Source organism: Aulostomus chinensis, chromosome 2, assembly GCF_037954235.1.
Source record: "Aulostomus chinensis isolate RoL2024-O1b breed Wild chromosome 2, RoL_Achi_v1.0, whole genome shotgun sequence".
Classification (NCBI taxonomy): domain Eukaryota; kingdom Metazoa; phylum Chordata; class Actinopteri; order Syngnathiformes; family Aulostomidae; genus Aulostomus; species Aulostomus chinensis.
In genome coordinates this window covers 5,005,051-5,016,086 of record NC_141321.1, presented here as the reverse complement: position 1 = coordinate 5,016,086, position 11,036 = coordinate 5,005,051, and the positions used below count along the sequence as shown (strand labels likewise).

Genomic DNA, 11,036 nt, shown 5'->3' with positions numbered 1-11,036 from the left:
AGCAAAGGATAGATAGAAGTCCTCAAAAAAATGCATTTCCTCAAAAGCACCCGATGTGAAGCTCTCTCTTACTTTTTCAGGGGTGCGACATCACATTGAAGCAAGCTTGAGCACCTTAAGAAGGGTGTAAAACCCCCTCTGACACCAGGTCTTCAAGTGTTCCCCTTGTTGGGTCGTTGAGCCAGCAGCTAAGACCTGGGACCTCCAAACTTTATTTTCCCTGACCACATTGACCTACTTTGACTAGAGGATATGGAGGCGTTTCCAGCCGTACTCGATGCCCGAACCACTGCAGCTTCCTCCTCTGGACCCAAAGCAGCAGCAGTTCTACTCTGAGTCCCTCATGGATGACTGAGTTTCTCATCGTGTCCCTGAGACACCAGCCTCCCTCCTACGATACAGTGGAGAAAACTGCTCCTGCTGCTCCAGGTCTTTTGCCACTTCACGCTAAGGACTCATTTTCTAGCTGAGGGGGACAATCCCCCATGTTCCTGCTGATCCTCATCCCAGCAGCAAACTCATCCAGTGAGAGCTGAATGTCACACACCGATGATGCAAACAGGACCATCTCATCTCAAAAATCAGCCATGAGACCCTCTGACCCCCCCCCCCCCCCCCCACAACCACAATGATGAAATCTTGTCAATGAAAATCACAAACAGGACAGGTGACAAGCCACCCACCAACCCCCACCAGAAACCAGTCTGGTTACTGCTGAGATGCCTTGAATAGGGCCCCCTCACCCCAGACTCCAGCAGCACCTCCTACAGTGTCTCCACTGACAGGACTGAGGCAGATCCATTCATTTTTTCAATGCAAAGCAAAAATCTCTGCTTCATTTTGAGTTCAATTTCATTTATTTACTTAATTTCTTTAAGCTTCACATATTTAAACAAACTGGCTTGATTGATGGGTGGTGTAAAATATTCTTTTGCCAGAATAAAAATATGTATTTTATTTTATCTCGGTTGTAATATGCTTGATTGTGCTACGCTACCTAGCAGTCAGCAGGTCTCTGGGTCTCAGCTCCCTGATGCAGCAGAGAGAGGAAGGTCCCCGTCCTCTGGTCTGGCTCTGGGGACGAGGGAGTGTGTTTCACAAGTGTACATGTTCCTTAGGAGAAGAGCTGACAAAAGTTGAGGTTCAATTTGGCCTAGCAGAGGTGAAATAAAAATAGCAACAGGCGAAATAATACAAAAATGAAAACAACCATAAAACATGTACTGTAACTTAATTTTTAAGAGGTTTGTGTTAGGAGGACAAATTATGTATATGATACTTAATTAGGATGTTTTCTTAACTCAGTCATGGTGACTTAAGTTATGTATATTTGTGTTGTAAACCTTCAAATATTGACTTGTAATGTAAAAGAAGTATATTATATCAATCTGTCGTCGTCTTCCGCTTATCCGGTTGGTCTGGGTCGCAGGGGCAGCAGCCTCAGCAAGGAAGCTCAGACTGTCCTCTCCCAGTCACTTCCACCAGCTCTTCCAGGGGAATCCTGAGGCGTTCCCAGGCCAGCCGAGAGATATAATCCCTCCAGGGTCCTGGGTCAGCCCCCTCCCAGTTGGACATGCCTGGAAGACCTCCCGAGGGAGGCATCCTCACCAGATGTCCGAACTACCTCCACTGACTCCTCTACATGGAGGAGCAGCACCTCTACTCTGAGTCCCTCCTGAAGGACTGAGCTTCTCACCCTGTCTCTAAGGGAGAGCCCAGCCTCCCTGCAGAAGAAGCTCATTTTGATGAGGCATTTTCATGCCGCCCCAATCTGCCTGTCAATCTCCCGCTCCATCCTACCTTCACTCATGTACAACACCAACAGATACTTAAACTCCTCCACCTGAGGCAGGACCCCCCCCCCCCCGACCTAGAGTGTGCAGGCCACCCTTTTCCAGCTGAGGACCACGGCCTCAGACTTGGAGGTGCTGATTCTCATCCCAGCCGCTTCACATTTGGCTGCAAACTGTCCCAGCAAGAGCTGGAGGTGGTGGCCTGATGGCGCTAGGAGGACCACATCATCCACAAAAAGCAGAGACGACACCCTCCCACCACCCAGTTGCACCTAGAAATTCTGTCCATAAAAGTTATGAACAGAACCAGCGACAAAGGGCAGCCTTGGTGGAGTCCAACCCTCACTGGGAACAAGTCCGACTTACTGCCGGCAACGTGGACCAGACTGTCACTCCTCCGGTAGAGAGACTGAACGGCCCTTTGTCAGGGGCCATTGACACCATACTCCTGGAGTACCCCCCACAGGGTGCTCCTGGAAACACGGTCATAGGCCTTCTCCAGATCCACAAAACACATGTGGACTGGTTGGGCAAACTCCCATGCCCCCTCCAGCACCCTAGCGAGGGTGAAGAGCTGATCCACGGTTCCACGACCACGACAAAAACCACACTGCTCCTGCTCAATCTGAGGTTCGACTATCGCCCTGACCCTCCTCTTCAGCACCCTGGCGTAGACCTTTCTAGGGAGGCTGAGGAGTGTGATCACCTGATAGTTGGAACACACCCTCTGGTCCCCTTTCTTAAAGTGGGGACCACCACCCCGGTCTGCCACTCCAAAGGCACCACCCCTGATGTCCACGCAATATTGCAGAGATGTGTAAACTAAGACAGCCACACAACATCCAGAGCCTTGAGATACCCAGGGATCAATCTGTGTAAAAGCTAAAATAAAACGTATTGAAAAGGAATAAGGGATCTCAGTACAATTTAGAATTTCTGCATTTACTTTTGTTCTGGGGCTGCACGGTGGTGCAGTGGTTAGCACTGTGGCCTCACAGCAAGAAGGTTCCGGGTTCGAGTCCCGGCTCAGGCACAGGATCTTTCTGGGTGAGTCTCAATGTTCTCCCTGTTCCTGCTGGGTTCTCTCTGGTACTCCGGCTTCCTCCCACAGTCTAAAAACATGCAATTGGGGACTGGGCTGATTGATACTCTAAATTGACCGTAGGTATGAATGTGAGTGTGAATGGTTGTTCGTCTCTCTATGTTGGCCCTGCGATGGACTGGCGACCTGTCCAGGGTGAACCCCGCCTCTCGCCCGTAGACGCTGGGATGGGCTCCAGCCCCCCTGCGACCCTTAATGTGTAGGAATAAGCGGAAGATGACGATGGATGGACTTTTGTTCCGTTGCCCACTATTAGGTTTTAGTTTTGGCTCTCCAAGGGAAAAACTTCAGGTGATGCTGCTTTACCACCCCTGGTGCCGTATTTTAACATTTCCCATCTGGCGAAGCTGCTTAGAGGTCACACCAGTTTCCTTCTCTGCATTGTGAGACCTTTTTAGAAGGGTCAAGTTGGCTTGAAGCACAAAATGACGGAGGAGGATGTGGATGAGGAAATAAAACCCAGGAAGCTGCGAGTGCACCCCTCCTCTTAGAGCAAATGTAAAGTGGAGGAGGACAGCTGATGAATAATTCCTGGCCATTTTCAAATTCAAAGCGTCAGTCGTGTGGGGAGGAAAGAATCTATTGTGCCGACCACTTGAGCTGAAAGCCGGTGGTGGACGATAAACAAGTTAGTTTGGAAATTAATCAGAGTGCAGAGAGAGAAATGCTGAGAGTGTGGAGGAGGAGAGGGAGGGCAGGCGGGGAGGCAGTGCAGAGTGGGGAGGTCGTTATATGCCTTAATGGGTTGTCTGTCATGAGGTTTGGCCAGTGTGAGCTCACGTGGCATGAGAAGGAAAATGGGTAATCAAAAGGTTTCCGAGGTGAGGTGCCAGTCCATTTCCCCTCTCTACAATGAGACACTCCAGATTGATGGCAAACGGAGGGAGAGGGAGCGGTTTGATGGTAGAGCAGTGCTCTGAACTGTTTACTCAGGACTGAAAGCACAGGAATATACTCTTTCAATACCAAACTCCTAAACTGACCCAATGTTCTATATGTTGATGAGCTGCTCCGCGTAGGTGGAGAATCAGTAGGTTTGTAAGCACAGTTGCAGTTGAGCTGTAGTTTTATCTGGGATTTAACTGGAATACTCATTGTTCTAGGGCTGCACGGTGGTGCAGTGGTCAGCACTGTGGCCTCACAGCAAGAAGGTTCCGGGTTCGAGTCCCAGCTCGGGCGCGGGATCTTTCTGTGTGGAGTTTGCATGTTCTCCCCATGCCTGTGTGGGTTCTCTCTGAGCACTCTGGCTTCTTCCCACAGTCCAAAGACATGCACTTTGGGGACTAGGCTGATTGATTCTCTAAACTGACCGTAGGTATGAATGTGAGTGTGAATGGTTGTTCGTCTCTGTATGTTGGCCCTGCGATGGACTGGCCACCTGTCCAGGGTGAACCCCGCCTCTCACCCGTAGATGCTGGGATAGGCTCCAGCCCCCCCGCGACCCTTACTAGTAAGGAATAAGTGGTAGACGACGATGGATGGATGGACTAATTGTTCTAATTCCATGAACGTGAGAAATCCATTAATTCAAGAAAGTATGTCTGCCTCTGGCCATAAGCCCCTTACAGCTGGTGGCAGTCAGATTTTCTCATAATTTTTCATCAAATACCAGTTACGGTTAACCGTTGGTGAGCTGTGTTCCTCGCGGTGGACATCCTGCCAAAGATTCTCAAAGGCATGTGGAGAACTGCCTAGAGGGAGACAGCATCGAGTTTGTCTCAGCCAGAGGGAAACATTTCCATGCAGGACGAGTTTGATTCCCAACCCTATCACCAAGGTGTGTGTCTGCCTTTGAAAAACTATGATTTCAGTCGAGTTTACATGCATTTGACAGGTCCTGTTCTCCAGAGACCAACAATTATTCAGCAACAAAAACCCTTTAATGCAGACATGAGGTTTGACCAGAGGAACAAATGGTCTTCTGTTCTAAACCGAAGTCAAAGACATATGAATGTCGTCGCTACTAACAGGAAGTGAACAGCAGCTTCCGAATAACAAAGGAAAAGTTTGTTACTTGACCTGAATGCAAACGTTGATCGTTTGGACACCCGCATGTATCGACCTCACTGGTCATTTTGTGAGCACATTTTGTTCCCAGCAACGTGACGAGTCTCTTTCACGCTTTGCAAACAAGCCACGTTGTTTGGACAAAGAACATGTCATTAAATCTTTAAACTTTTCACAGTGAACTGGTTTTCATACAAAGACGGGCAAGAGAGTCATTAGACCTTAAAACAGGAAGAAAATTAGTATGTAGGAATGTGTTTGTGTGTTGATGACGGGTGATAACTTGATGTCTTAAGTCGATTTCATTGAGCTGCAGATATCTCAGCCCTCAAGGTGCATAAAGCTTGAAGGAGCCATCCTTCCAGCTGCCCCTTTGCAGTCTGCGACCAAACAATCTCAATCAATCCGTGTGTGTGTGTGTGTGTGGGGGGGGGGGGTATCTGTAGCAAGCACAAAATGGTAATAGATATTCTAGACATGTGAGTGTGTTTAGTACTTCCAAGTGCAACCCTTAAAGCTCCTGCGATGGTTAGATGACGGTACATCTTTGCTGTCTGGACCTGCTTTGGTGAATTACTGAATATTGCCAGCTGTCTCATAATAATAGAGAACCTTTGCAACATAAATCCTGGCAGGCGGTTAAATCAGGCAGCCAGAACATCAAACTAAAGTTAAACAGTGTGCTTTACAAATGGAGTTGGTCTCCGTGACAGCGATGAAATAGTTTAATGGACATGAGCCATAATAGCAGTGAGATATGGGGAGTGTTTGCTCCCAGCAATGTGACTGAGAAATAGAACGGATGGACGTATTTGTATCATTCCTTATACTCTGTTCTATGTAACAAACTCCTCTGCTACTCTGCTGGAACAAGTTCCCTGAATATCCTTCAGCCAGTATCTGTCTTGTAGTGGCAGTAATACATTGAAGGGGAGTATTATAACTCTGAGTTCCTGCAGGCTTACACAGCTTTAAGTGATACTTCACCCAAAATAGGGTATTTTGCCTTTCAGGTGCTTTCAATTTAAGCCTTCTGAAGACCACTTCTAATGAAGTGTAAGGCCGATTGGCCATACTGACAAAATGACCTGAAACTATGAAAGAAGGACCTCACAGTGTAAATAAAGTAAAGTAGACACATGCCGTCGCATTCCGCAAGAACAAATAGTCTTTGTTTTGGTGTTTTTCTGACTGATGGTGAAATTCTAAAGCCTTTGACCCTCAACAGTCACGTCACTTGTTTTAAAGCACTGAAGTCTTCAACCATTGGCTGGAACACAACAAAGCCAAAGAGTTTGATGTATGTTGATGGTAGCATTACTCATCTATGAGCGGACACGGATGCACGCGTGATAACACGCCAGCTTGGTTAGGCAATCACTGGCTGGGTGTTGGTTTCTGGCAGCAGAATTACTGCAATGAGGCTGATTTTCACCAAACATGGGGGGGGGGGGTGGGTAAGAAAGATGAAGGAAGAACCCAGATCAGTCTTAGCACCACCTGGTGGCGGCAGAGAGATGCAGACTTTAGTGAAGTTCTCCTCTTATTGGGTCAACCGGATGAACTTGGTGGCTTCTAGGGAAGTCTTCGTTTTCATTACACAGCGTTCCACTGGCAAGTTGGCCAATTTAAAATGTAATTTTTGCCACTGAGCAGGAAAGTGGGCTCCACCCAGTTGTTCCAGGAGGACAGCCTGATGTAACAAGCATCAAAAACATCACTGCAGTCTCCACGTGATGCACAGCAACATCATGCAGTAAATTGTAACTGTTTGTTCTCTACTGGCTCCCAGTGGGTGCAGGAAGTGACACATGACAATAGTGTTAGCACATCAGTTGGCTCCTTCACGCAAAATGCAAATATTTTCAGGTCTCAGGCTTCCCCTCCCTCGGGCTATGGAACAGACACACACTCCAACATGCAAGAGAGCCCACTCACCACTGTTGGCAGGTTTAATGAGGTTCCAAGCACAAAGGTGCCAGGATTCAAGAGTTTGCCTTGGCAGAGCTGTGCACACTCCCAGTGCTTTCTAGTTTCCATACAAATCGTCGGGGGAACCAACACGGAGATACAGAGAAGTTATTGCAACAAATAAACTTCACATTGAACCCTGACCTGACATTTAAGACTTTTCAGAATCATAATTAAGAACAAAAGATCCAAATCAGAAACAGCTGAAGAAGACTTTTAAAGGCCTAAAATCCAGATTTTCCAATGTAGGACTTGTTAAGACCTCACTGGAACCCAGTTACCATTCAAAGAAAGAAAGCCTGACATTTGCGTGTTTCACTTTCATCACACTGTGGCTTTGAAAGTGTTGCTCACTGTAATTTGAGAAACTGCAGGAAATGCTGAAGAGTCATTTTTCTTACCCTCACTAAGAGCAAGACAAACGTGCTATGAAATGCTTCATGGCTTCCAGCTGCAACGCAGACAGGCATCACAGCACCAAACAGGGGAGTGCATAGAGCCAATTACCCCTCAGGGGTTGTTGTGAAATTTGATTAAAAAGTTTGTTGGTAAATTAATTTTGACCAAACTCAAGGGGCATGCTGATGCAGCTGTAGCTGTTAATTGGACTTGGCAAAAGGGCGAGCACACTCGTCAGATTCACGTGTATGGTTGTGTTCGTGTGGAGCAGGACAATCAGGGTCCTGGTAGTCCATCATAGCAGAGTGGAGTGACAGCATAAACATCCTCACCCTCTCTCCATGCACCCTTCAGAGGGTGACACATGCACAACAAGCTAGGGTGCATTCAGCCCCACACACACACACACACACACACCTTCCCCATTTTTCACTGCCCCCCATACAACTTTCACTTTGTAGGTTAGCATAAATTTCCATGATCCTCTTGAACCCTTCTTCTCCTCAGCCCCTCACACTCAGCGGTGCTCCCTCGCCTCTCCACAGAAACTTGCAGCATTATTCCTGCAAAGCTGCACTTAATGACTTGCTGACCTCAGTCTGCTGGGTAATGAAAGATACACTTTGTCATAACATGCCAGTCTTCTCCTGAATGGAGTTCAGATCAGGACAAAGCCCAGAGGACGGACCGGCTAATAGCTACTGACCCCACATTGTCCCCCTCTTCAACATGGGCAACAGGTATTAGCTGCATAATGAACTTGATGCTAATGAAGAGCAGCAGGAGTCATCTATCAGCCGCAGCGCTGGCGAGGGACCGTCATGAAGCTGAGTGACAGGAACAGGCTGGTACTGTTCAGACTGGCAGGGATGATGCAATTAAAAAAAAAAAGATTGGAATGTCAAGGTTTTTCACTCTGGGCCTTTCAATTTATGTATAGAAAAATAAAACATTATATTTCAGAATTTTTTTGGATGGCTTCTTAACGTGTCAAATTGAAAGTGACGTATATTTGAAACAAAAGATATAAATGCGCCACAGTTCTTCGAATCAAATCCTCTTTCAAGCACGACTGAGTTGCCGAGTGTCCTCAGGGACCATCGAGGAGCAGCTGAGTGGTGGGTGAAAAGGTTTTGGGAACATAATAGGTGTGTTGGAAAAAGGTCAAACGGGTGTCTCACAGCAGCATCAAGTTCTCTTTCTATTCCCTGTCGACTCCATCAAACAGGCTCCAAAACACTGAAGTCAGGATCAATGCATCCTCGGTGCAACTTCTTACCCAGCACCAGATATTCTCAAACAAGTGGAGAAACATCAACAGAGATGGCCACCAAAACTCCCGGGTTGCTATTGTACAATTACAAATAGCAAAAGTAATGTAGAGTGAGGCTTTTGACCAGTGGCGCTGGCTCCCCGTGTTCTGGCTGCCCTCTCACATCAAACGCCCAGAGGACTGCAGCTTCACACAATGGGAAAAGAGATACAGACACAGTAGAGAAGTGCGGCCGGGGTCTCGCGCGAAGAACGTGGTCAGTGTGGCTGCTCCAGCTGACTACAATGACTGGTGACCGCAGCGGCTGTCGCTATGCTAACATCACGCGTAGCATCACATGTTTCAGGCAGCAGCATTTTCAGTTTCAACCTGGACATGAACTGACGAGGAGGGATGAATCTTGGTGATGTTTTCTAATACTTTTAAGCCACAGGGTGCAGCAGAAACAAACTGGACACACTTCGATTACAAACCACCTTTTAAGTGATAATGCAAATCACACATACAGATGAAAGACTGCGACGCACACTAGCAAGCAGTGAACGCTTTGTTTATTTCGTCTGGAACGTCTTCAGTGTGCTGGATGAGCTGATATGATGCCACAACACAATGGTGCAAATACAGCAACACGGCCGTGTAGGAAGAGACAAAGACTGAGGGACAGGTGGTTCCATAGAGTCTCAGAAAAAATGGGAAATGTGATTTGGTTGCAGTGACAAAATGCTCAATCCAGAGTTGAACTGCAATGATGATTTGAAACAGAACACACAGACTCTGGTGCTTTGTGATCAGCAGGGGTTTTTATGTGTGTCCTTGCAGAAGTTAGAGGAGAGGACATGAGCTCCTGTCTAGGCATGAAAGCGGGGACTACAAAGCACCGGGTATCTGCTCCAATCTCATAATTAACTCCATGAATGTTGGCTTTCAGCACTTCAATATTATCCATCCATTTTCATCCTGAGGTAAGGTTAAATACATGATTTGTACGGTGAACTTTAACATACCAGTTGAACTCGCCGAACTTTCGGCTAGAAACACCAAATAGAAAGTGAGTCCAGATATCTAATTGTAACACAAGAAATCTTCATGAAAGGCCACACTTCCCCAGGGTTTGGTCTCTCATTGAGCCTATGGCAGCCTATCAGCTCCTACAGGCAGCTTAGTTCCTCCTCTCCTACGGTGAATTGCCTCCAGGCGGCCAACACTTTGTTCCCTCTTGTCTCCCAGTGGAGGGATGACCTTCCCATCTCATTCAGGACTGCATAGTCACTGCTTATGTACCGGTGGGGATTAAAAACTCATCTGTTCAAGAAACACGTCACGTGCTGCTTGGCCCTACATTCCTCTCTCTCCCTCAGATCACACCTCCATCTACTCACCTTACTCTTGTTTTCTCACAAAGAACTTAAGCAGTTTTACAGGTTATTTACCTGGGAGACTTCATGAACAAGTGTTTTCCACAAGCAGGAACAGCTGATTACAGGAGACAGCCAGGGAGCACGTCTCCCTGTGCATATGGTCCTGAAGTCTGGTCTGGAGTGAGCCTTTGAGGAGGGTCTATATATTGTGACACTACATCTTTGAGAACACAAGACAAAGGCATTGCGGTTGTTCCACAATTAAATCAGAAGTTATTCACCACATTCACTTGACGTCACAAAGTCTGACACTCAGACTCAAGGAAGTCGTTCTCCGTCAAAGTTGTTCTGGGAAGTCAAACTTTGTTGTGTTCATGAGCATTTGCGAGGTTCGAAGTTGAAGTTCTTGTCATGTAGGAACCACAACGCCACGGACGCACTGATGCGTCACAAAGTTGGGTTGACATCACATGGAGGCCAACTACATGCAGGTTCTTCCAACAGGAAAATATAAAGTCACACATTGATACAGATTTAGATTTTCTTCATGTCTTATTCTTTGACTCCCGCTGGTGCGCATGTGTCACTTTGATGTCAATACTCAGGACTCTTTTTTTGCATATTTGTTGACCTATAATTTAGTTAGGATGCGATGTTACATGTATTACTGCATGGATGCAATACAATGCAGAGGAATACAACAAGTTCTGCATCCGTATCCTCTTTTATTGCAAACTCGTAAGGAGGTTAAAACTGCAGACTTTTCTTAAAGCTTCAGAGAACTCCAGAGCTTCCTGCTGTCACTCAAAAGAGCGTCTTGTCACTCTGTTTATGATCATTTTTGCCAAGTCCTCTCCTCTGTGTAGGTCTGAGGTCTGCAGGGGCACAACAAGCACATTTCCTCAGCTCTGCATGTAGCGTGAACCAAATCTTCACCAAAACCTCACTCAGAGGTTGTTCATGGTCAACAGGGGGAACATGGAGGCATGTAGAGAGCAGAAGGGGTGGATCATACCAGCTGAAATAATCAAACAACGGAATTTATATATCTATAGATATATATACGTGTGTGTGTATGTATATCTATCTATCTATACATCTATACACACACACATATATATATACGTGTGTGT

The 11,036-nt window shown here is 46.7% G+C and overlaps 1 protein-coding gene and 1 pseudogene across 6 annotated transcripts in view; one reads left to right on the top strand and one right to left on the bottom strand.

Moving 5' to 3' along the window:
• Positions 1-11,036, bottom strand: part of LOC147268855 (multiple epidermal growth factor-like domains protein 11) — a 164,518-nt gene that overhangs the window by 81,601 nt on the left and 71,881 nt on the right. The window lies entirely within an intron of this gene.
• LOC147268856 (uncharacterized) overlaps positions 3,693-11,036 on the top strand; it is a 9,136-nt pseudogene continuing 1,792 nt past the window's right edge.